This window comes from Magnolia sinica, chromosome 8, assembly GCF_029962835.1.
Source record: "Magnolia sinica isolate HGM2019 chromosome 8, MsV1, whole genome shotgun sequence".
Lineage (NCBI taxonomy): Eukaryota > Viridiplantae > Streptophyta > Magnoliopsida > Magnoliales > Magnoliaceae > Magnolia > Magnolia sinica.
Window position 1 is genome coordinate 43,455,488 of NC_080580.1, and position 24,212 is coordinate 43,479,699.

A 24,212-nucleotide genomic window follows, 5' to 3' on the forward strand; every position below is an offset into this window, starting at 1 on the left:
TCTATAAAAGGGGAGGTGGTGTAGGAGTTAGTCATTCCAAAAATTTTCTAAGTGTGATTTTTTCTTAAATGTTATAAGAGAAGTTTGATATCAATAAAGTTATTTCTCCCTCTCCACTCCATCATTCTTGTTTGGTGTACTATTGCTTGTTTCTTTCCGATTTGGGGGTCGAGATCTCATTGATTGGATATCAGGGTTGCACCATTTTAGTATTAGAGTAGGTGGTTGTTGGGGAACTACCAACTCTACAACATCTCCTAATGGCTTTGAAGGAGGTGACACAAGAAGACTTTGTGCAAGTGACCCAATTGATATGCATACTCACCGATCAAGTAGATCAACTCATGCATACGGTATGCAATCTCACTAATGAAGTGTGAGAGCTCCAGCGTGGAGGGAATCTAGAGATTGAAGTCAGAGCATGTGGGCATGTAGGGGAGGTCCCTACCAAGGTCCTAACCAACAACAGGTGGCCTCGGTTTGTGAAGACGCCAATGATCGACTACTTCGATTGTTGGACCGCAATGGAGAGCCTAGAATTAAGGTAGAAATTCCGAAATTCCATGGCCAGTTGTATGTTGGCGACTTCATCAATTGGCTAAGTAAGGTGGAAAAGGTGTTTGAGTACAAGGAAATCGTAGATAGTCGGAAGGTGAAGTTAGTAGCTGTGAAGTTTTGTGGTCACGCATAAGCATGGTGAGATTATCTCCAAGCTGAACGGATCCATCAAGGTAAGGAGATTAAATTCTTGAGAAAAGAAAAAGAAGTTTACAAAGAAAGTTCCTACTTGCGACTTATTGATGAGGACATCACGTCACGTACACCCTTGCGTATGTATCAGAGGAGGAGGCGGGCCGCACTGATTTCCCTGTGGCTAGGCGAGTGCCCGTGATCGTGTTGAAGACCTCATTTGCATATGCGAGCATTTGGAAGACCCCATCCTGGGAAGATGCACATGAGTTGTTTTATGGAATGATTCAGACTGTTGGATCGGAGGGACGTGACGATTGAGCCGTTGGATCACATGATCGGGCCATTGATCGTGGATTATCCACACTAGTTTTCTTAGATTTTATCAGCTTATAGAATTTAGTTTTGTTTATGTTATGTTTCTACACCATTATTAATGTTTCTATTTGATTTTAGTTAGATTAGGGCTATTTTCGTCAAATTTCATAAAACAGGGTGTTTATTGTAATTTTTGAACTTTCTTGAAGCTATAAAAGAGGGTGGGTGTGTGAACCTCTTCCTCATTGGATTTTGTGATAAAAAAAGAAAAAAGCTCTTGTTTTCTTCTTCCATCTTTATGCGATTTGAAGATACTCCCATGCGATTTGGAAAGGAGATTGGTGCGAGGCTAATCTTCATCAACGGAGGTGCGATGTCTCAATCTATCCACACACCATCTTCTCTTTTCACCCCCATCTAGGTATTTTCTTCAGGTTATTCATTCTCCCATCCCAAATCTTCGCCTTCTCCCAAACCCAACTTTCCCATACTCGTCCACAATCCAAACCCCAGCCGACCTAAACGCATCCACCCCACGCCCCACACGTGTGAATCCCACCTTGCCCCCTTTTGGTTTCCCATCATCATTATATCAAAACCCATTTTTTCCATTTCCAAAACTCTAACCCTAAACCTAAAATTCCTACTTTTCCTACTTTACCGAATTACTCAAACCCTAATTTTTACCCTAGGTTGTATTAGGTTTTCTATTTTGAAATAAACTATACTCTATGCTAATTGGATGTCCCTACATTCATTAGTTCATAGTTTCTTTTTTATTTAATGATATTGTATTACGATGTTGGTAGCTTAGGCTTGGATTATGCATGATGTTCTTTTAATTTTCATGATATTTGTGATGATTATAGCAATGTTTGTATTATTATTATTATTATTATTTTTTTTGTAAAATATCTTAATTCGGTTACTTGATCTCACATATTATTTGGTTCATGCATCAGTCTTGCATCACTTATGCTCATGACTTATATTATATCAAAGATGTCACAATCTACATTAAGAGAACAAGTCCTTAAATGAATACACTGAGTTTCATACTTGACATCACGGCCAGGGTTTCGTGAGTATGAAGACCAAAAGATTTCAACATATCTTAAAGGTCTTAACTCGGATATCAGAAATGAATTAGCTTTCAAGAAGTATTTAAAACTTTTGATATATACACACTTGCACTGAAAGTTGATGAAAGAATTAATTAGGGACTTAGGAGACAATTTGGTGTGCCACGAGGACCGTCATCGACTATGGGGCAGCATGCTAACTTCCCATGTAAGGCATCCACATGGCTTCCCATAGGTTGAGGGACGATGGGCCAATGTTTAACAATGAAGCCAAGCCCCAACCTAGGGGATGTGGTTATGGGCGAGGCGCTAGTGCACTCAAGATGGAATGAAGTAATACTTATTTCACATTCTTTAAGTGTGGGCAACCGGGACATTGTTCTTTTCATTGTCTTGAACATTAGTCCATAATTAAAGTAAATTTCGCCGAGGAAGGAGAATACGTTGAAGACACTCCCGACTACATGCAAATGAAAGTTGAAGTGCACACAAAATATGAATAACATGCATATCAGGATGAGGTGCATGTTGGTGAAGATGTAGCAGATGTGTATGGTAATAGGGGGGAGTCGTTAGTTATCCAACGGACTATGCTATCGATGCCTCGGGTGGTTGGTGAGAGACAAGGGTTAAAACATAGTATTTTCCGCACCACTTGTACTTCTGGTGGGAAGATATGCACAATTTAGGTAAACGGGGGAGCAGTGAGAATATTGTCTCACAAGAAATGGTGGATAAATTAAAACTCAATGCACATAAGCATCCACAACCATATCAGATTTGTTGGTTTAAGAAAGGGGGAGAAGTATCTGTTAACTCTAGGTGCTTAGTTTCCTTTTCTATTGGATTTAAGTATAAGGATAAGGTGTGGTGTGACATGGTCCCCATGGAAGCATGCCAAATTTTGTTGGGGAGACCGTGGTTATGGGACCGAGATATGGTGCATTTGATTCGGGCCAACACCTATTCCTTTGTCAATGATGGTGTTAATATCATATTGCACCCAATGAAACGTCTTCCAACTCCCAAATTTGATAAAAAGGAGGGTAAAAAATCACTTAGTGTGCATAAGTTTAAAGAGGAAAGGAAGGAGATTGGCATCATTTATGTCTTGGTTGCTAAAGAAGACATGAAGTAGTCAAATTTTCCGCCTTCTATACAAGAGCTCGTTAATGAATATAAAGACTTGGTGCTCGAAGGACTCTTAGCTGGACTTCCTCCTATTATAAGGAATATTCAGCACTACATTGATTTAGTGCCGGGTTCGAGTCTACCGAATCTTGCACACCACTAGATGAGTCTAATTGAAGATGCTGAGCTCCATTGACATGTTGTTGAGTTGTTAAAGAAGGGTTTAATTCGGGAAAGCATGTCACCATTTGTTATTCCTGCATTATTAACTCCTAAGAAAGATTGATATTGGAGGATGTGCGTGAACAATCTTATGATCAACTGGATTACTATCAAGTACTAGTTTCATATTCCTTGCTTAGATGATATGCCAGACATGCTGCATGGAGCATTGGTCTTTTCAAAGATCGACCTGAGGAGTAGATATCATCAGATACGTATTCGGCTCAGGGATGAGTGGAAGACTGCATTTAAGACTCGAGATGGGTTGTATGGATGGCTCGTCATGTCATTTGGCCTTTCAAACAAGACATGCACTTTCATGAGGTTGATGACAAAGATACTTTGCCCCTTCATGAGAAAGTTCTTAGCGTTTATTTTGATGATATTCTTGTTTTTAGTCTGGATCTATCTGTTCACCTTGATCATTTACGGCAAAATTTTGATGTATCGCGGTGGGAGTCACTATTTGTCTACTTGAAAAGTGTTCCTTGTCGATAGTGTTATATTTTGGGGTATATTGTGTTTGTAAAAGGGATCAAGGTTGACCAGGAGAAAATCCAACATTACGGAGTGGCCCACCCTACCAACCCCTTTGGAGGTTCATTCTTTACGTGGCTTGGTGACATTTTACTGGAGATTTATTCGAAACTTTAGCACAATCATCGCACATGTCAACAATTGCATGCGGGGAGGTAAGTTAGAATGAACTAAAGAGGCAGATCGAAGCTTTGATGCCATAAAAAAAAAAGATGATAGAGGCTCTAATTCTCACACTTCCGGACTTCAATAAAGTATTTGAAGTGGAAAGCGACACTTCACATGTTGACATTGGCGCAATGTCGAGTCAAGAAGGAAAGCTGATCTCTTTATTTAGTGAGAAACTTAATGATGCATGGAAGAATTACTCCACGTATAATCTCGAATTCTATGCAACATTACCTGATCAATCGGGAGTTCATTCTATACTCGAACATGAGGCATTAAGATATCTTAACTCCTAAAAGAAGCTGAGTGCTTGTCATGCTAAGTGGATGGTTTTTCTACAGGGATATACTTTCCTTTTGCTTCATAATGCTAGTAGTCAGAACAAAGCGGTAGACATGGTGTGCGGTAAAAGAAGTTACGTGAAGGTAACAGTGGCAACTGTTACATGTTATGGGGTCGTAACGGCCGTAACAACCGTTATGGAAAACAATGACCCGTAATTGTCGTTAACGGCACGTTACATCCCCTATAAAGGCCATCATAGCCTCGTAATGGTCTATTACAGGACATATATAGGTTTTTCATACTTTTTAATGAACATTATAGGGCAGATGCAGGTTTTTGGGGGGTTTTTTCAATAAATAAAAAAATAAAAAAGAGGGACCGTAATAGCCGTTACAGGGCTGTAATAGCTGTTACGGGGCTGTAACAACCGTTATGCCCCGTATCGTAAAGGTAACGGTGGTGGCCGTTACGGCCATCGTTAGTGTTACAGAACACCTTGGCGGTAGATAACTGTAGGAGGGTGGTTCTACTAAGAACTCCCACCATGGAGGTCATCGGATTCGAGGCATTAAAAGAACAATACAAAGAGATTCCCATTTTTAGTAAAGTACTCAACAGGAGTGTGGATGGCCGAGATCCAAAGTGTGAATTCATCTTACACAATGGATATCTATTCAAGGGTTCTCGCGTATGCATTCCTGAAGGATCGATGCAATAGAAAATCTTACCTGAGCTACATGGAAGATGATTGAGTGGATGTTTTGGAAGGGATAAAACATTGGCTATGGTGGAGGAAAAATACTATTGGCTTTGTATGCGTCGTGATGTTGGAGGTTTATAGCATGATGTCATTGATGCCAAGTATCCAAGGGTCATGTGCAGAATACCGACCTTCATACATCGTTCCTTGTTCTAGTCACACTATGGGTGGATATTTCTATGGACATCATTCTGGGTCTTTTTAAGACTCAGAGAAGAGCATATTTGATTTTCGTTGTGGTGGACTCTTTTTCAAAGATGGCCCACTTCATCCTATGCAACGGGACGATGGACACTACGCACATCGCCAACACATTTTTCACAGAAATTGTGTGACTTCATGAGGCACCTAAGACTAACTTCAGACCGTGCTTCAAAGTTTGTTGGCTACTTCTGTCTAACTTTATGGAAGTGATTGGAGACTAAGCTTCAATTCTCTAGCGCATCTCATCTTCAAACAGATGGCCAAACCAATGTAGTCAACAAGAGACTTGGTAACTTCTCGATGAGTATTGTAAGCAATAATGTATCTCAGTGGAACTTGGCTCTATCCTAGGTTGAGTTTTTTTGCAACAACTCGGTAAATCGTACTATCAGAAAAAATCCCCATTTGAGATCGGAAATGGGAAAAGTTCCCATCATGTACTTGACTGGTACAAGATCAAGTAAGCAAAGATGTTGATGCTTTTGCCAAGCATTCCAAGACTTGTGAGTTCAAATAAAGAAGAAGATTGAAGATAGCAATGCCAGGTACTGAAAAGCTAGCTACGAATATTAGAGTAAGAAGATAGCCTAATTATGGTCTCTCCGTAAAGAAAGGTTTCCGAGGGAAACTTGCAATAAGCCAAATTTAAGAAGAATGTTCCATGCCAAGTCAAGAGGAAGTTGGATAATAATGTTTATAAAATCGAGTTGCCAAATGACTTAATATCTCATCGACTTTCAATGAGGCAGTTATTCGAGTGCCATGGTGAGGCATTTGACATGTGATATGAAGCTATAATTGATATGGATAAACAACTCTCAAAGAAATAGGAAGAAATTGAACAAGTGTCACGAATGAAGACTGTTAATACTCAACGGGGCCAATACAGGTAATACTTAGTGAAGTGGAAGAACAAACCCTATTTTGAATGTACATGAATCACGGGTGATGAATTGAAAGGATTGGATCTAAACTCCTACTTACATAAAGCGTTCAACTCGTTTTCTTTTCTTCTTTTTTTTTTTTTGGGGGGGGGGGGGGGCCCATATAGGCTCAATGTAAGGCCCAACAAGATGTCGGCCCATAGCATAGAGGGCCCAACATGTGCTGAATTTTGACAATTTATTTATAGATTTGGGGGCCTAAATCAAGGATTGTAATTTACTATTTTTGGAAGATATGAGGGCTGATTTAAAGTTGTGATTGGAGATGTGATTGAAGATATGGGGCTGATTTAGAAATATAATTAGGATTACTTTCTATGTTTTCTTTTACTGTTATTAGTATTTTACCATCTTAGGTAGATTAGATTGGCTTGAAATAAATTATGATTGATTTGAAATCAGTCTCTTAGTTGGGGGGATTTTCATTAAAGATTCATTTAAAAAGGGAGGTGGTGTAGAACTTAGTCATTCTAAAAAATTTGTGAGTGTGAATTTTTCTTAAATATTGTAAGAGAAGTTTGATATCAATAAAGTTATTTCTCCCTCTCTACTCCATTCTTGTGGGTGTACTCTTATCTGTTTCTTTATGAGTTGGGGACTCGGGATCTCTTGACTCGATAATCGGGTTGCACTAGGAAATCTTAAAGTCAAACAAAATTCAATGATTTGTCAAGATGTTTATTGGGAGAGTTTGATTGCCAACATAGATTAGTGGTTATGGATGTTTACATTAAAAAAGGGAGTGAAATTAATAGGTGTCTAAAAACTAGGTGGTGGAATATAAAAGGAGAGAACAATGTTATTTAGAAATAAATTGATGGAAGAAGGAAAGTGGAATGCCGAGGAAGAAGTAAATTTTATGTGGAATGAGATGGTTGGGTGCATTAAGAAAGTGACAAGAGATGTTTTAGGAGTATCTAGAGGGAAAAGCCAATCATAAGGCGTTCACTGTTTTGAACAAAGGTCGATCGTTGTATTAAACATCAAGCGATTGCTGTAAGTATGACTGGTAGATCGGGCTTTTAATATGAGGCCGATCTCTCTATCTGATGTGCGAGTCTTTTGTACAATAGTGATCGTTGTTTTGAACAACGGGCGATCATTGTTTTCAACATTCGACGATTGCTATTTTGAACATTGGGTGATCGTTATTATTACGAGTCGTAGATTGCGCTTTCAATGAGTTCACGATCGTTGTACAAACAAACACTAGATGGCAGTTTTCTTTGCCGTTGTCATTTATTAGCCCTCTTTAGGACTGTAAGCTTATGTTTCCTAGTCATTAATTTCCCTTGTAAGTAGGGAACTGTCACGTTATAGAGTTAATATAGGTTAGCATCTTCATTTACAAATTCAGAAAAGCAACCACAACTGGCTCATACTGATTGCGTGGCCATTAACAAAGATGTGGACATCCGCATGCTCGAGCGCTAGCAACTGGCATGGCTTTTGTCCCTCACGAAGATATTGACACATAATATTTTATTATAATAAAGCATATAGTACACCACAGGAGAAGAGGAAAGTGTGCACATGCACTTACACTAAAAGGGGCCACTAACCACCACTAACCACATACACAATACAATAGCATTCTCTATACTCCCCCTCAAGTTGGAGCATAGATGTTGATCATGCCCAACTTGTCATGAACACGATGAAGAGCATCTCGACTCAAGGACTTTGTAAGAACATCAGCAAGTTGATCCCCAGATCGAACAAAAGGAGTGACGATTTCCTTAGAAGCGACTTTCTCCCGAATAAAGTGACAGTCGACCTCAATATGCTTGGTTCGCTCTTGGAAAACTGGGTTACGAGTAATATGGATGGCCGCTTGGTTGTAACAGTGAAGAGGAATAAGATCCGAAGGAGGATAGCTAAGTTCTTCAAGAAGGTTGCGAAGCCACACGAGTTCACACGTCGCATGAGCCATAGCACGATATTCTGCTTCAGTCGAGGACCGGGCAACAACTGGCTGCTTTTTGCTCTTCCTGGTTATAAGATTGCCACTTAGGAAGGTACAGAAGCCGGATGTAGAGCGGTGATCAAAAGTACTACCTGCACAATTGGCATCAGAATAGCCAGAAAGATGAAGATGAAACTGAAAGCGGAGGCCAAGACCCGGGGCTGATTTTAAATACCGAAGTATGCGGTAGACAGCCGTGAGATGGGAAGTACGGGGAGCTTGCATGAATTGGCTAACAACCCCCACTGCAAATGAGAGATCTGGGCGAGTAATAGTCAGGTAAATAAGCCGGCCTACAAGTCGTCGATACATCTCGGGATCAGTAAGGAGAGTACCATCATCTGGTCGAAGCTTCTGTGAAGTATCTATGGGAGTGGTAGCAAGCTTGCACCCTAACATGCCGGTTTCCATGAGAAGATCGAGCGCATATTTTCGTTGTGACAAGACCAATCTGGATGATGAGCGAGCAACTTCAATTCTGAGGAAGTAGCGAAGAGGACCAAGATCCTTGATTTTAAACTTGGTCTTCAAAAAATCTTTGACTTCCCTCATTCGGACAGAATAATATCATCCAGATAGACATGAGAACCATGATGCCCGTCGATCGTCGACATATAAAGAGAGAATAATTGGCATGACTACGAACAAATCCAAACTCTAAGAGAGCCTGACTAAATTTTTCGAACCATGCAGTGCGGATTGTTTGAGTTTATAAAGAGCCTTCTTCAACCGGCATGCAAGTGCAGGGTTGTGAGAAGCAACAAAGCCAACAAGTTGATGCATGTAAACTTCCTCTGCAAGATCACCATGGAGAAATGCATTCTTAACATCAAGCTGAAACAAGGGCCATGATAAATTAACGGCCAAGGAGAGCACAACGCGAATCGAGTTAAGCTTAGCCACCGGAGAGAATGTCTCGAAGTAATCCACACCATGAGTCTGTGTGTAACCCTTAGCAACAAGACAGGCTTTATAGCGATCAATTGAGCCGTCTGGAAGAAACTTGATCATATAAACGCATCGACAGCCAACAGGTTTATGGCCTAAAGGAAGTGGCAAAAGGTCCGAGTATGATTCTTCTCAAGAGCAGACATTTCTTCTATCATCGCCTTCGTCCAATCAGGACTCTGAAGAGCATCTGAGAGAGATCTAGGAATAGTCTGTGATGAAAGGGAAGCTGCAAACGACTGAAAAGACGGTGAAAGATGATCATATGAAACGAAATTACTAATGGGGTGTTGAGTACAAGATCGTGACCCTTTGCGCCAGGCAATGGGAAGATCTAAATTCGAGGAAGGAGAGTCACCTGAGCCAACATCCAAAGTGAGCGGAATGATGGATGGCTGAGCGTGTGAAGATTTATCTCGACGATAATACACCTGCAGAGGCTTAGGCTCACCCATATCACCAACAGGATGTTGAATAGAGGGGAGAGGAGTTTTCCCATGATCACTAGTGGAAAGAGGATAAGAGTCATACTCCTGACTCGCAAGAGGATTACAGAGGGATCGGCCTGGAGCGGAGAAAAAAAAAATATCCTCAAAGAAGGTTACATCGATAGAGACATATTTCTTGCGAGTCAATGGGTCAAAGCATTTATACCCTTTCTGACTCCGAGTATACCCTAGAAAGACACATTTAATTGCCCTGGGGCTAAGTTTATCATTACTCCCATCTAAAATTTGAACAAAGCATGTACAATCAAAAACTTTAGGTGGTAGAGGAAATGGATTATCATGAGGATAAAATATAGTAAATGAAGATTTGTAAGACAGGATATGTGAGGGTATACGATTAATAAGAAAAGTAGCAATTACGAGAGTATCACCCCAAAAATGTTTAGGTAAATGCATACCAAGCAGAAGGGTGCGAACAACGTCAAGAAGATGACGATTCTTTCGTTCGGCAATACCATTTTGTTGAGGTGTGCGAGCACATGATGTCCTAAACAAAATACCACGTTCCTGCAAGAAGGACAGAAAGACAGTAGACATGTATTCCCCTCCTATTATCAGAATGGAGGGGTTTGATGGAATAATGATATTGAGTGCACACTTCATGATAAAACACTTTAAACGCATCAAACACTTCACTTTTAGATTTCAAAAGATAAATCCAAGTCATGCGTGAATAATCATCAATAAAGGTAACAAAATATCTCAATCCAAAAGTCGAGGTAACCGGAGCTGGTCCCCAGACATCCGAGTGAACCAGAAGAAAAAGTTCAGATTTCCTCCCAGAAGAGCTAGGAGGAAACGTAGCACGATGATGTTTAGACAATTCACAAATATCACAACATAATGGTTTAGTGACAGATAAGGAGGGAAACAAAAGTCTCAATCTAGTTATGGTGGGTGACCTCAGCAGCAATGCCACTGAGTCATGGACTCTCGATATAGAGAAAGGGTACTAGAAGCAGCAACGGGTGTATCACCGAGAAGATAAATGCCTCCTCGCTCATGCCCCCCACCAATTACTCTCTTCATCTATAGGTCCTGAAACACACAATAAGAGGGGAAGAAGGTAATGGAACAATTGAATGATTTAGTAAGAGAGCTAACAGATAATAAGTTTAATGGAAAACAAGGCACATGCAAGACTGAGGACAAAGACAAAGACAAAGAAAAAGAGAGAGGGATGGAACCAATTCCAGAGATGGGAGATTGGGTTCCATCTGCGACTGTGACATACTGAGTGTGAGGAGAAGGAGAATAAGAAGAAAAGAATTGAAACTTACCAGTCATATGGGAGGAAGCTCCAGAGTCGATGACCCAGGAGGTAAGAGAGGATGACGTAAGAAGGGTAGTACCTGATTGGGCCGAAGCTGTGTGAGAAGGCTCAGGAATATCATGAATGTGAAGCTGCATAAGGGCATCATATGCAGCGTGGGAAATGATGAGAGACTCCTCTGAAGTAGACTGCTTAGCTGTCGGGGTGGAAGACTATGTCTCAGAAGCAACAGTGGATGCAACAAAAGCAGCGGCATACGACGGAGGACGACCTTGTATCTGCCAGCAATAATCAACAGTGTGATTAGTTTCACCGCAATGTGAACAAATGCGGGAACCATCACGTCCACGTCCACCACGACCACGAAGACTACGGCCGCCACGACTGCGATCTCCCTCGCGGCCTCTACCACGACCACCAAAACCAGAAATGCGCCCTGAACTCAAGAATGATACCTGAAGACCAAGAGAGGACTGATCGCCAGCAAGATGTGCCAAATGCTCGGGTGGCACAAATGAATGAGAAGGAAGAGTAGAGACAGTAGCACGGTGACACATGGTATAGACTGTCGTCAATGGGGGAAGATCCTGCATAACAACCTGATCTCGAACATGAAGATAATCAGAAATCAACCTAGCTAGGAACTGCATGATACGAGTATGATCCCGCTGCTTATGAGCATGTTTATGATCCTCTTTACATTTGGAAGGAAGAGGTTGATACATATCCAACTAATCCCACATACCCCGAAGCGTCGAATAGTAATCTTTTAAGGATCTGGAGTTTTGTTGGAACCGACCAATTTCTTGAATAAGCTGGAATACCCGTGAAAAGTTCTGAGATTCTGAGAACATATCATGAAGTGTATCCCAAATGCCCTTAGCCGAGGATAAAAACATCACTGAGTGGCTAATCGAGGAATCCATACTATTCAACAACCATGCAATAACTTGATAATTCTCTTTTGTCCAAGACTTGTAAGTAACATCTGTAGAGCTTGGGGGATCATCCAAAATATACGACAACGTGTCACGGGCTCCTAAAAATACTTTTATAGATTGTGCCCATTGAAGATAGTTGTCACCATTCAACTTAGTGGAGGTAATCTGCAAGGGGTTGGATTCAAGAGACCTTATGCTAAGAGATGAGGGCCCTTTGTCAGTCATAGGAGAGTCCAAGAGAGATAAATCTATGCCAAGAGAGCCCCTACGTCAAGAAAGATTAATTTAAACAACTCTATCTCACTCAATCCTTCAAGAGAATAAGAGATAAACCTCAAACAAATATTAATCATCCAAAATACCATGAAACGCAGTAAAAAAAGCTCTAACCGAGTGAAAACGGCCCAACCGCACGTCCGTATGAGGTTAAAAACCTCTCAAACATTGATCTTAAGTAAAAAATCCACCATGGGTAGCTTGGGAGGAAGATTTCGGTCAATCTTGAGCAAAGAAACCAAAAAAAAGCTTACCGATTTGAGGTAAATCGAAGAAAAATGGAAGATGGGTCTGATTTTCGAATTTCTCTATTTCGCCCAAAATACCATGAAAGGGGGTCCAATAAAATTCTGAAAAAAATTATGACAAATCTTCTAAAATCAAGATCTATCAAACCCCTAAACTTTTAGCTCAACCATTGCCCGCTGGAATGGTCCTTGCCCTTTATGAAGATGGCATCCTCATGTTTGACCGCTGGCCACTGGCCTGGTCCTTGCCCATTGCCTAGTTGGTTTGAACGTGGAGTGCTTCTCAGACGTGTAAAGGACCCTCATGGCAACTTTGTAATTTCCTTTCGAATATAATTAAGGGCTTGTGGTATGTCATGGCCTTGGATGTAACAAGAATTGAGATATCAATAAATACTAGATAATTTAAAATTTCATGAGTTGTTTGGAATGGTTTCAAATATCTTTTTCAAAAAGTTGATGCCATTTTCACGTAATCCAAAGCAACAAGAGGTAGATCAAAATTAACAGGAACTAAAAAGATAACAAATCATGGTTCCAACATTAGGACGATTGTTGTTTCAGTGAGTGGTTGACCACTGTCACTTCGTGGTGGACGATCGTTGTTTCTATGTGGTGGGCGATCTTTGTTTTTGCGTGGTGGGCAATCATTGCTTCGTCGTGTGTGCGATTGCGCTTTCATCAAACTGGTGATCCCAATTATAACTGTATTGCTATCGTGTTTTCAGTTGTAGTGCATCAAGATTTTAGCGATTGCTCTTTGGTTGGAAACACGTTCGCTCTTTGGTTGGAAACGCGATCGCCTTTAGTGGAAGCCGCAATCGCCCTACGATGTAACAAGGATCGAACGCACTTCGTGACACCGATCACCCTAACATTGTTATAACAATTCCCTTTGGTTGGAAACATGATCACAGTTTCAACTGTGGTGCTATCGCATTTTGATTTGTAGTGCTATTGCGATTTTAGCGATCGCCCTCTGGTTGGAACCAATGTTTTAAATATCGATGATATCGGCCGATATATACCACGATATATCTTGTATCCTACCCGTGCAATACGAAACACACAATAGGTGGTGCTGATATATCCCACATGTTCGATCTGGTGAGCAGTTTTTTGAAATTATGTTAAATCAATGTAAAGTAGTTACAAATCCATTGGTTCTTCATGTTTTGCATGAAAAATCATGGAGTTAGAGCTTTGATTTCAATATCCATTGGTTCTTCATGTTATCCATGTTTTTTTTTTCGAAAATTTCCTTCAACCAACTGTAATTAAGACTAATTTCAAAATATTTAGGAGTATTTGATGAAATGATCATCAAATACACTCTAATTTCGAAATTTGAGTGTAGGTGGTCCAATTTGGGAGAAATTGGGGAAAATTCAAAAAATTCCCAATTTTTACAAAATTTCTTGCAATATTGCACTCCAAACATGAAATCAAGCATGTATGAGGGCTGATCTATTGATTCGTTAAGTCCTTGTCAATTTTTGAAAATTAAAAATCAATTTTTAATTAAAAAATAATAAAATATTATTAAAATATTTATCTTTTTTGAAATTTCCCTTCAACCAGCTGTGAATTGAGACCAATTTCGAAGTATTTTAGGAGTGTTTGATGAAATAATCACCACATATACTCTAAATGTCATGCATTAAATTTGAATATGGCTGCATTAGTTCAGTTAGACAATGCATAGTTTAGGACCCTATACAAAGAAAACCTATTATGTGCACTTGTTTTTTGAGATCTTATGATTTAAAAGTGTGTATTAAGTTTTTTTAAAACAATCACTGAAATTTCATTGAAAAATTCAACTATTTTCCTAATGTTTCCCCATGTTTCCCAAAAAGTGTGATAAATTACCCAATACAAACAATATATCTCGCGCGATAATCGATACGTATCTGTATCCCAAGGATGCGATATCGATATTTTGAACACTGGTTGGAACCACTATCGCCTTCTAGTTGGAACTGTGATCGCCCTAACGACGTAATAACAATTGCATGCACATCGTAATAACGATCACCCTAACTTTGTTACAATGGTCGCCTTATTAATGAAACCGCGATTGATCTCTTTTTGAAATCAAGATCTCCCGTACATTACATATAGAAAAAAATACATTGCTTCACATTATTCGCATACATCCAAATTACACAAGATCCATACAAACATATATCCAATTTCCACATTTTTTTTAATCTTACACAACCCATACATCCAAAATTCCTCAACTCATACATCCAAAAAATTACATCCAAAAAATTAACAAATAACCATATAAATTTAAAATCCTCACTGCTTTTGCTTTCTCTGATACTTCATCCCTCCCTTTGTCATTTTCTTCATGAAGAGGGTGTTACTTGTATGAAGAGGGTGTTACTTGTATGGAGAGAGGAGGTACTGAGATGGATGAACATCCCGCTTCGGCCTCCCCTCATCGGCCGACTTTATCCCGCGGTCAACTTTAGAAGTTGTCACTATTGATGAGGCCCATTTAATAGTAGCAGTAACAACTTCAGGAGTAATTTGATCCCCTTTCTCATCCAGCTCAGCTTATCTTAGTTGGGGGGTGGTGCCTAGCCTCATCCATGTCAACTGGGGTGTGGGCCAAGGTGTCCCAAAACGGTTACGTATCGGCCGTAACGGCCGATACGTAACGGTAACGGTGGTACCCGTTACGCGATACGGGATGACCCGTAACGGCTGTTACGGGCCTTGGAAAAAAAGAAGAAGAAGAAAATAAATAAAAAAACCCTAACCTTTTCCTTTCTTTTCCTCTTCTTCTTCTTCTTCTTCTTCTTCTTCCTCTTCTTGGCCTGCTACGGCTGCGGCTGCGGCTGCGGCTACGGCCTCCTCCTCCTCCTCCTCCTTCTTCTTCTCTCTCTCTCTCTGTTCTTTCCTTCTTTCCCTCTTTTTTCTTCTCTTCTTTCCCTCTTTTTTCTTTTCGGTTTCCCTCTCTCCTTTTTTTTTTTTGGGCAGGCGTAAGCTGCTGTAGGTACGTGTCACGCTGAGACAAGCGCAGCGCTGACACTCCTCGAGCTCCGAGTTGTACGAACGGTTCAAAGGAGATCAAAGTTTTATAGGCTCCACAGTGATGTATTTATTATATCCACACCGTTCATCTATTTTTAAATATTATTTTATAGCATTACCTAAAAAATGAATCGTATCCAAAGATCGTCCGGACCACACCAAAAATAGCAGCGGAGGTGATGATTTTCACCGTTAAACAATTCGTAGGCCCACCGTAACATTTATTTTCCATCCAATCTGTTCATAAGGTCAAAAAGACCCGAATGAAGAGGAAAAACAAATTTTATATTGATCTAAAAGTCATGTGAGCCCAAAAAAGTTTTCAATGGTAGACGTTCAATCCCCCATTGCTTTTTGCAGTGTGGTCCACTTGATAATTAGATCTGTATTATTTTTCGTGTCAAGTCTTAAGACAATCTCGTCAAATGAATGGACGGTTTAGATATAACACATTCATCATGCGTGGGGCCCAAAAAAATTTGACATGTGTGCTACACTTCACAATCCAAGTCTCACCTAATTTGAGGCCATAAAAAATTGTACCAAAGACATTAATTTAAAATTTACTAATTAAATTATAAACTGCAATTGCTAACTCACAATGCCAAAATCAAATTATTTGAATAGTTTTTAATTGTTATTCGGTGTACTCTTATTTTTTAAAATAGGGCCTTTTGGTTTTTTTCATGATTCACTATCCAATAAATGTCCACTAATACATAAGTGGGATAATGACAATAAATTGCATGAATTTGAGGCTAATTTGGGGCATTGATTGGTCCTCCAAGTCAGACCGAAATTGGCAACGCCATCTACCTAAATTTAATTTCATTTTTTTAAAGAACTACTAGGAGAAAGATATTAAATTGTTAAGTATATAAATTAGATATTTAGAAAATTAAATATATACATTTTGTAGTCAAAATTCAGGTTACTTGGTTTAAAAATTAATCAGACAGTCCGATATAGCTTCTCACCAAAGAGTGGACCGTTACACCACCATAAACATGTTCCAATTTATAAATGAATGCATATTTGGAATGCTTAGAATATTCCGGATTTAATACATATTTTTTTATATTTTTTTGGCAAAAAAAAATATTTTACGCCATTACGGGCCGTTACGCCCCCGTATTGCCGTTACGACCCCGTATCCGTATCGGTTTTGGAGGTCACCGTTATGCCAACCGATACCGATACGGGACACCTTGGTGTGGGCCCTCGCCTCATCCATGTTAGCCGGGGGGTGGGCCCCAGCCTCATCCATGTTAGACAGGGTGTTGGCCCTTGCCTCATCTAGGTTAGTTTTCAGGTGGGGCCATCCAACTCAACTAGGGGGTGGACCTCCACCTCATCTAATTTAGTTGGGGGTTGGGACCTAGCCATGGTGTGCCGTAAAGGCCATTATGTAAAGGTAACAGTGGCAACCGTTACACGTTACGGGGTCGTAATGGCTATTATGAAAAAAACAAAGACCTGTAATTGCCATTAACGGCACGTTACGTCCCCTATAAAGGCCATAATAGCCTCGTAATAGTCTATTACGGGACAGACATAGGTTTTTCATACTTTTTAATCAACACTACGGGGCAGATACAGGTTTTTTGGGGGGCTTTTCAATAAATCAAAAAAAAATAAAAAGAGAGACCATAACGATCGTTACGGGGCTGTAATAGCCGTTATGCCTCGTATCGTAAAGGTAACAGTGGTGGCCGTTACGGCTACCATTACCGTTATGGAACACCTTGGCCCTAGCCTCATCCATATCAACTAGGGGATGGGCCCTCGCCTCATCCGTGTTAGCCAGGAGGTGGGCCCTCTCCTCATCTAGGTCAGTTGCCAGGTGGGCCCACGAGTTATCGATGTTAGCAGGGGGTAGGCCTCTGCCTCATCCATGTAAGCTGGGTGGTGGGACCCATCCTCATCCATGTTAACAAAGGGTGGGCCCCTTTGCATCCTCTTCAGTGGGGTGGGCTGTAGTCTCATCCATGATAAGCCTCCATCCCCTATATACAAAAACATTTGTGTTAGAGTTGCAATATATGAGTAAGTTCTTTACTAAAGTAAAGACTCAAAAAAGGAATTTACTTATTTAATTCATTTCCAATTTAATAACTCTTAAATCCTCCTTTACCTCCTCAGTTCTTCGCACACCTCATATTGTTCCTTCAACTTCCTCAATTCCTTCACTTTTTTACACCTTTAACCTATGGTCCGACTTCCGCACCACACAATCCATCTTTTGCATGTGATTATAGACCTTATCGGTCACCATCACCATCACGTCCTCGAACAATTGTCTAACATTATTGTTGGTACTTTGTCTCTTAATAAGATGGGACTATCGATCTTTGGCAACTTCCTTCGCCTCTCTTTCTAACGTATGCTTTTTCCCCATTTGCTCATCGCCCTTCTTCCTTTCATCCTTCCTCCCATCCTTCTTCCCCTCACCCTTCTTCTCCACCCCCACTTTCCTTGGTTTTGGCAAGGGTGCATGGTAGAAACCGTTGCCACCATCTATGCCCTACATGAAAATAAAAGTTGCGCAGAATATTACGTGCATATTGAGATGAAGAATTAGTTCAAAGAGAAATTCAACTTACGTGGAATTTTCTGGAGTCTTTAATTGCATCTATTTGTTCCTCATTAGTGGAGATGAGCTCCAGTACAATCTCGATCTTCAATAGAACGTATGTTGTGTCATTGCACATTGTACAACGTAATGCACATAAAAGCATCGTTATACAAATCTCAACTTACAAGCACTTTATTGAACTCTCCCCAACTTTTCACACCGCACAATTTTGAACCTATGCCAATTTATAAAGCATGGGATTTGAGGGGGAACGCATCTCTTGGCCCCGCCATGACTATCTAATAGCATGGGAAATCGCTCAAGGGCCCATACCTATTAATAATAAATAATATCACAATTAAAGTAAATTATAACAAAAACACGATTGTCAAATAACACAATACATACTTGTAGGGTGAAGGAGCATCTCATAGATATGAATATCACTTAAGATTTTGATCTACCTCATTTTTTGGGTTCATTCCCTAAAATGATCTAGATAAATAGATGAACGGCGTGGATAAATCATATACATTATGGTGGGGCCCACAGAGCACCATCCAATATCAAGTTGCTATTTGCCGACTCAGTTGCAGCTTGGCTGTCGCGTCCGGCCCGAGCATGACTTGGTTGCAACATTGGAACCAATGATGCAAGTGGGACCCTAAAAGTAGGGCCCATATTGATGTATGCATTGTATATCCATGCCGTCCATTTGTTTTGCCTTGTTTTTTTAGGGCATGGTCCCAAACATGAAGCAGAAACAAATTTCAGTGTGGTCCACTTGCAAGAAATAGTGGTCATTGAACGCCCACCATTAAAAACTTCCTATGTTCTACCATAATGTATTTTGACCATCCAACTTGTTGATAAGGTCACACAGAGTTGGATGAAGGGAAAATAGAAATATTGGGTGGATCTAAAACTTTTGTGGCCCACAAAAGGGTTTTAATGGTCAATAACCATTGTTTCCTTCATTGTGGTCCACTTGAATTGTGTCTGCTTCATTTTTGGGACCATGCCCTAAAATAAGCCGGAAAAATAGATGGAAGATGTGGATATACAATGCATACATCAAGGTGGGCCCCATGGTAAGGGTCGCATCGTTTTGTGTGAGGCCTGGGGTGCACCTAATCGGCTCCTTCCAGTAATGTGGGTGGGATGGGCCTTGGACGTGGGCCCACCTCAATGTGCATGTTGTATATCTATGCTGTCCATCTGTTTTGCCAGCTCATTTTAGGGCATTGACCGAAAAATGAAGCAGATCCAATTCTTAGGTAGATCAGGAGCCACACCACAAGAAACAATGGTCATTGACCATTAAAAACTTTTTGTGGGCCACAAAAGTATTGGATCAAGTTGATATTTGTGTTTTCTATTCATCTAGGTCTGTGTGACCTTATGAACAACTTGGATGGGAAATAAACATTATGGTGGATCTTAGGAAGTTTTTAATGGTGGATGACCATTGTTTCTTTTGGTGTGGTCCACTTGAGATTAGGATATGCTTCGTTTTTCGGTCCATGCCCTAAAATGACATGGCAAAGTGAATGGATGGCATAGATATAGGACGCATACATTGAGGCGGGCCCTATATAGACACATCACCTGAAGGCTGAACCTTATAAGAATGGCATTGTCTGTAAGTCTTTCCAATTTCAACCTTTTTTAAAACCCAAAGGGTCAGGGAACGACGAACTGACCATTTCTAAACCCCTAAAACTAGATTCCTGTTGAAGGCCTTCAACACGAAAATTGGTGATTCTTTCCAAGAGGAGAAATTTTTGGCAGAAAATTGCAAGAAGATTGAATATAACTTCACTGAAATCCCTAAAAAAAATTGGGTTATCTCATACGTTTTGAAGACTAGTTATTGATCTGACATCCAAGCATTTCTCGATCTTTTGAATCTACTCCAAAGTTGTCGAAATTGAGTTTCTCAAACAGAGGTAAGGTATTTTCAATTATTTTTGTTTTTTTTTTTTAAATTTTAAATTTTTTTTAATTTTAGTATTTACGCCAGATGTGGCTCGATTTTGTTGCCCCTAATCGACAAAAAATGTCGAAACTTTCGTTGATATTTTCAAATTACCGACAATCCAAAAAAGTGGGCGAAATTTTGTTGATATTTGGAAGAGAAACAAATTAATGGGTTTTCGTTGTTGTAACACCTATGATACCGATATTATCGTCGATGTTATCGATAATTCGTCGACAACACGAACACTGACTGTCACTACCGTGGATATAAGGTCCTAACCTAAGTCCCATAATCAAGGCGAAGTCCAACTCGTGGAACTTCAGCATGGTCCCTTGCATGTTGAATCTAAGGTCACCAATATGCTTCTTGAGAAGACTGCACAATTTGTCCTTGGAAATGAAAATCCTCTAGATCTAAATCTAATAAATATCCAAAACAAGTCTGCCTAAACACTTCTCTCCGTTTATCGCAATTAAGAAAATCTGCCCTCATGTCCCTTATAGACTGTACGGAGCACTGGGTTGATAGCTGGGCTTTCACATAATCCAGAGCAAGTGCAGTCTTAATTTCCATACGACAATATATTCAGATAAATTATTAAATTGAAAATTAAAAAGGATATTCACAACAAAAGTATTAATTTCCATACTTCAATATATTCAGATAAATTGTTAAATTGAAAATTAAAATGGATATTCACAACAAAAATAAAAGGAATTAAAAAGTAACAAATCGTGGTTTCGATGAGAAGAGGATTATGGTTTTAATGTAAGGTTGATCATTGTTGCAAAGTAGGGGCAATCGCGGTTTCGATGAAGAATAGATCGCTATTTCGTCGAAGGGTCAATCGTGGTTTCAACGATGGGCGATCCCGGTTTCAACGTAAGGTGGTCGCGGTTTTCCTGATTGTCCTCTCGATTGCCCCCAACATTGTGATGATGATCACATGCTTGTTGAAACCGCGACTGCGAACGCCCCCGCTTAACCTCGATCGGCAATGATCGTCATAGGATTGCAATCACGATCGACACATTGTTGAAACCACAAACGCTATTATGATGAAACAACGATTGACCTAGCGTTGAAACTGTGGATCACCTCTACTTTGCAACAATGATCAGCCTTACATAGATCAACCACAATGGATCACTCATAAAACAATGATTGCTTTATCAACCTCCTTTTTTTTTTTCTAAACTATCCAATATTCCTCCACTAAAACACACAAGCTACAACTATCTCTCTTCTTACCTTTTATGCCGAGAGAGTTGTCAGAATATTGGTGAGAAAATAGGTTTTTTTTCAAAGAATAGTTGGACCGACTTGAGAGTAGTCTAAGCGGTCTTTCTTTCTTTCTTCTTCTTCTTCTTTTTTTTTTTTGGAAAAAAGGTAATGCCTGAGAGGGGAATGCCTGACTGACTGCTAAGAGGTACGCTGGAGAAGAAGTAGTAGCTGAATTTTGGTTGGAAAATGCTAGGCCCACTGTGGAAGCTTCATAGATGAAAGGTTTTTTTGATCTCCCTCCCAAAAGTAAAAATGGCATCTTCTGAAGTTGGTTGCTGTCTGTGGGGCCAACTAGACCCGTTTTGTCATTCAATTGTGGGGCCCACAATGAGATATGTATCCGATCCACGCCGTCCATCCGTTTTGGCTTTTAAAGTTAGGGCATGGACCCAAAAATGGGTCAAATCCAAATCATAGGTGGCCCATGAAACAGGAAACAATGAGCATTAAGCAACTCCCGTCAAGGGTTCTTGGTGGCCATGGACAGTTTGGATCAGGATAAAATTTGAGTATTCCAACCATGGAACTCTGTGGGACTTTCTGAACGGTTTGGGTTGCCCCATAGGTGGACCAGACGGAGGTTTCAATGGCCCATGTGATGCAATATGTGGGCCGCAGCAAATCATCTCTTGCACGCAGCGCCATTAATGGGCGTAAGGCTCGAAGCAATGTGCCAGGGGGCATTTTCGTCCCAAGAAAAGTGGAAAAGTTGTCAGAAGTCTAGAAAAATAATTATTTGAAAAGTGATGCTCTTTGGCGTCCCACAGCAAACCTTAGGTCTAGTTAGGGAAAAAGCCCTTAATTAATTTGTGGGAACATGTAGATTCCAGGCCTTAACATACTGTAAGCCCTTAATCTCTTGGAAAAGACTCTTGAGAGTGAGAAGAGCAGTGTGTGCATGTATGCATAGCATAGAGTGATGGTGCAATCCTAATCAAGTCCTTCGTAGTGAGGCACATAAAAGTGTTAACACAGTCTCTGGCTTTAGCTGCATAGTGTTTGGAGTGTTGTCTCAATAGCTGTTGAGCATCCAGGGAACTTGTTAGATGTTGACATCAGTCATTCTTGTCAGCTGTTAGGTGTCGGGATAGTTCATTAGTGTAGGGCTTTCAACTATCTATGGATATTGGTATTTTATAGCCAGACACAGCCATATCATATCCATATTGACATGGCACGATACGTGATATGGGTCTGTATCAGCCCGTAAAAAAAGAAAAGAAAAAACTGTGCTGCATCATCTCGTATCATCCCGTTTCGTGTGATGGGGGCTGCATCAGTGCCGATGCACAATACGTATATTGGTCGAGACCAATGTTTTGATATAAGTTCGTTGGACAGCTTGCATGTCATTTTCTCCTCTTTTGCTATTTTTTTAATGAAATTTTCTTGCTTAGGGATTGATCTATATTGATTTCCAACCACATTTGTGCTTGAAACAAAGATCAAAACGAGCCGAAGAATGGAACATCCGGATGCATTTTCGGGGAAAATCGAAAAATTGGATTTTATATAATAATAATAATAATAATAATAATAATTTTTTCAAAATCAAGTTTGGGAAATGAAATTCATGTTTTTTTTTGAAGATGAGTATAGCTCTACCATTCGTGCTGTATTTTTATGTAATTTTGCCATTTTGAGCCATTTTCGGATTTTTTTTTTTTAATTTTCAAAACTCAGTTTGGGGAATTGAAATATTTGTCTTTTGAATGTAGATTTATGTTCTTGGAACATAGATCTACTGTCTATGTACTCTTACACTTGTCTCCTGATCAAATCTATGCTTAATGGTTGAATTGTGTGTATGATTTAGCCTATAAATTTTACTTTATATATCTTGAATTGACAGAGATGATAGTTGAATAGTTGATAGGTAATCATATTAGTAATATATAATATCAATTTATGACATAGATCAACAGTCTGTAGCTAAAAGACAAACATCACAACTTACAGTAGGTCAACCCGACAAACAATATTCTTACCAAGGAATGGTCCGATACACTATTAAATACATGTTCAAAACACAAAATGATATCTTGAATTTCCATAATTATTTGGCTAAAAAGAAATTGTCTGGCATGGTCCGAGATGGGGCTGATAATGATATGCAACCCGTATAGATTTCCAGCCAGCAGATACACCCACCAATACTGATATTCAGAGCCATGGCCACAAAACATCTAAATTCCTCTAGCTGTGGAGTGTAGAGAGCCTCTCTTTAGCTGTAAGGCCCCTAACATGTACAAACTAACGTGACAGTACAGTTTCCCTACAATGGCATTCAATGGAATTTAGTGGAATGTCACGATTAAACGGGAGCTTTGCTTCTCTCTGTTCTAAACTGTGCTAGGACCCAAGGGGTATTTATAGGCTGTGAACGTCGGTGGAGGTCCACGTGTTTTCCTTCCATCACGTGGACGCGTTAGTGCATGTGGTCCATGTTGATTGGACGACTTGAAGTGCCCAAAAGGTCAAATGCTTGAAGGCTTCTGCACTTTTTTTCGCCCCGGGGGGGGGGGGGGGGGGAGTCCTTGTCTGGCGGTGCCTTAAGAGTGGTTGTCAATTCATCTTATTACTTGGAATGTACGGTGCTGCTTAGGCTCCAATTGTGCAAATTGTTCCCTTTATCTGAGTCCACTGGGGACTTTGGATGGGGTGGACTTCCAATGATGGGAATTTTCATGCTGCTTTGTAGCTTTTCCCTCTCGTCCTACTTTTGCTGTGAGATTTGCTCTTATGCACTCACAAATGCACAGACGCATATGCTGCATATGATGTGAGAATACTGATGAAAATGCCTACTCAATTTCTGTTTC

General features: G+C 40.1%; 1 protein-coding gene across 1 annotated transcript in view; it reads left to right on the top strand.

Moving 5' to 3' along the window:
- Window positions 1-24,212, top strand: part of LOC131253269 (uncharacterized) — a 32,073-nt gene that overhangs the window by 7,451 nt on the left and 410 nt on the right. The gene's annotated exons all lie outside the window — the stretch shown is intronic.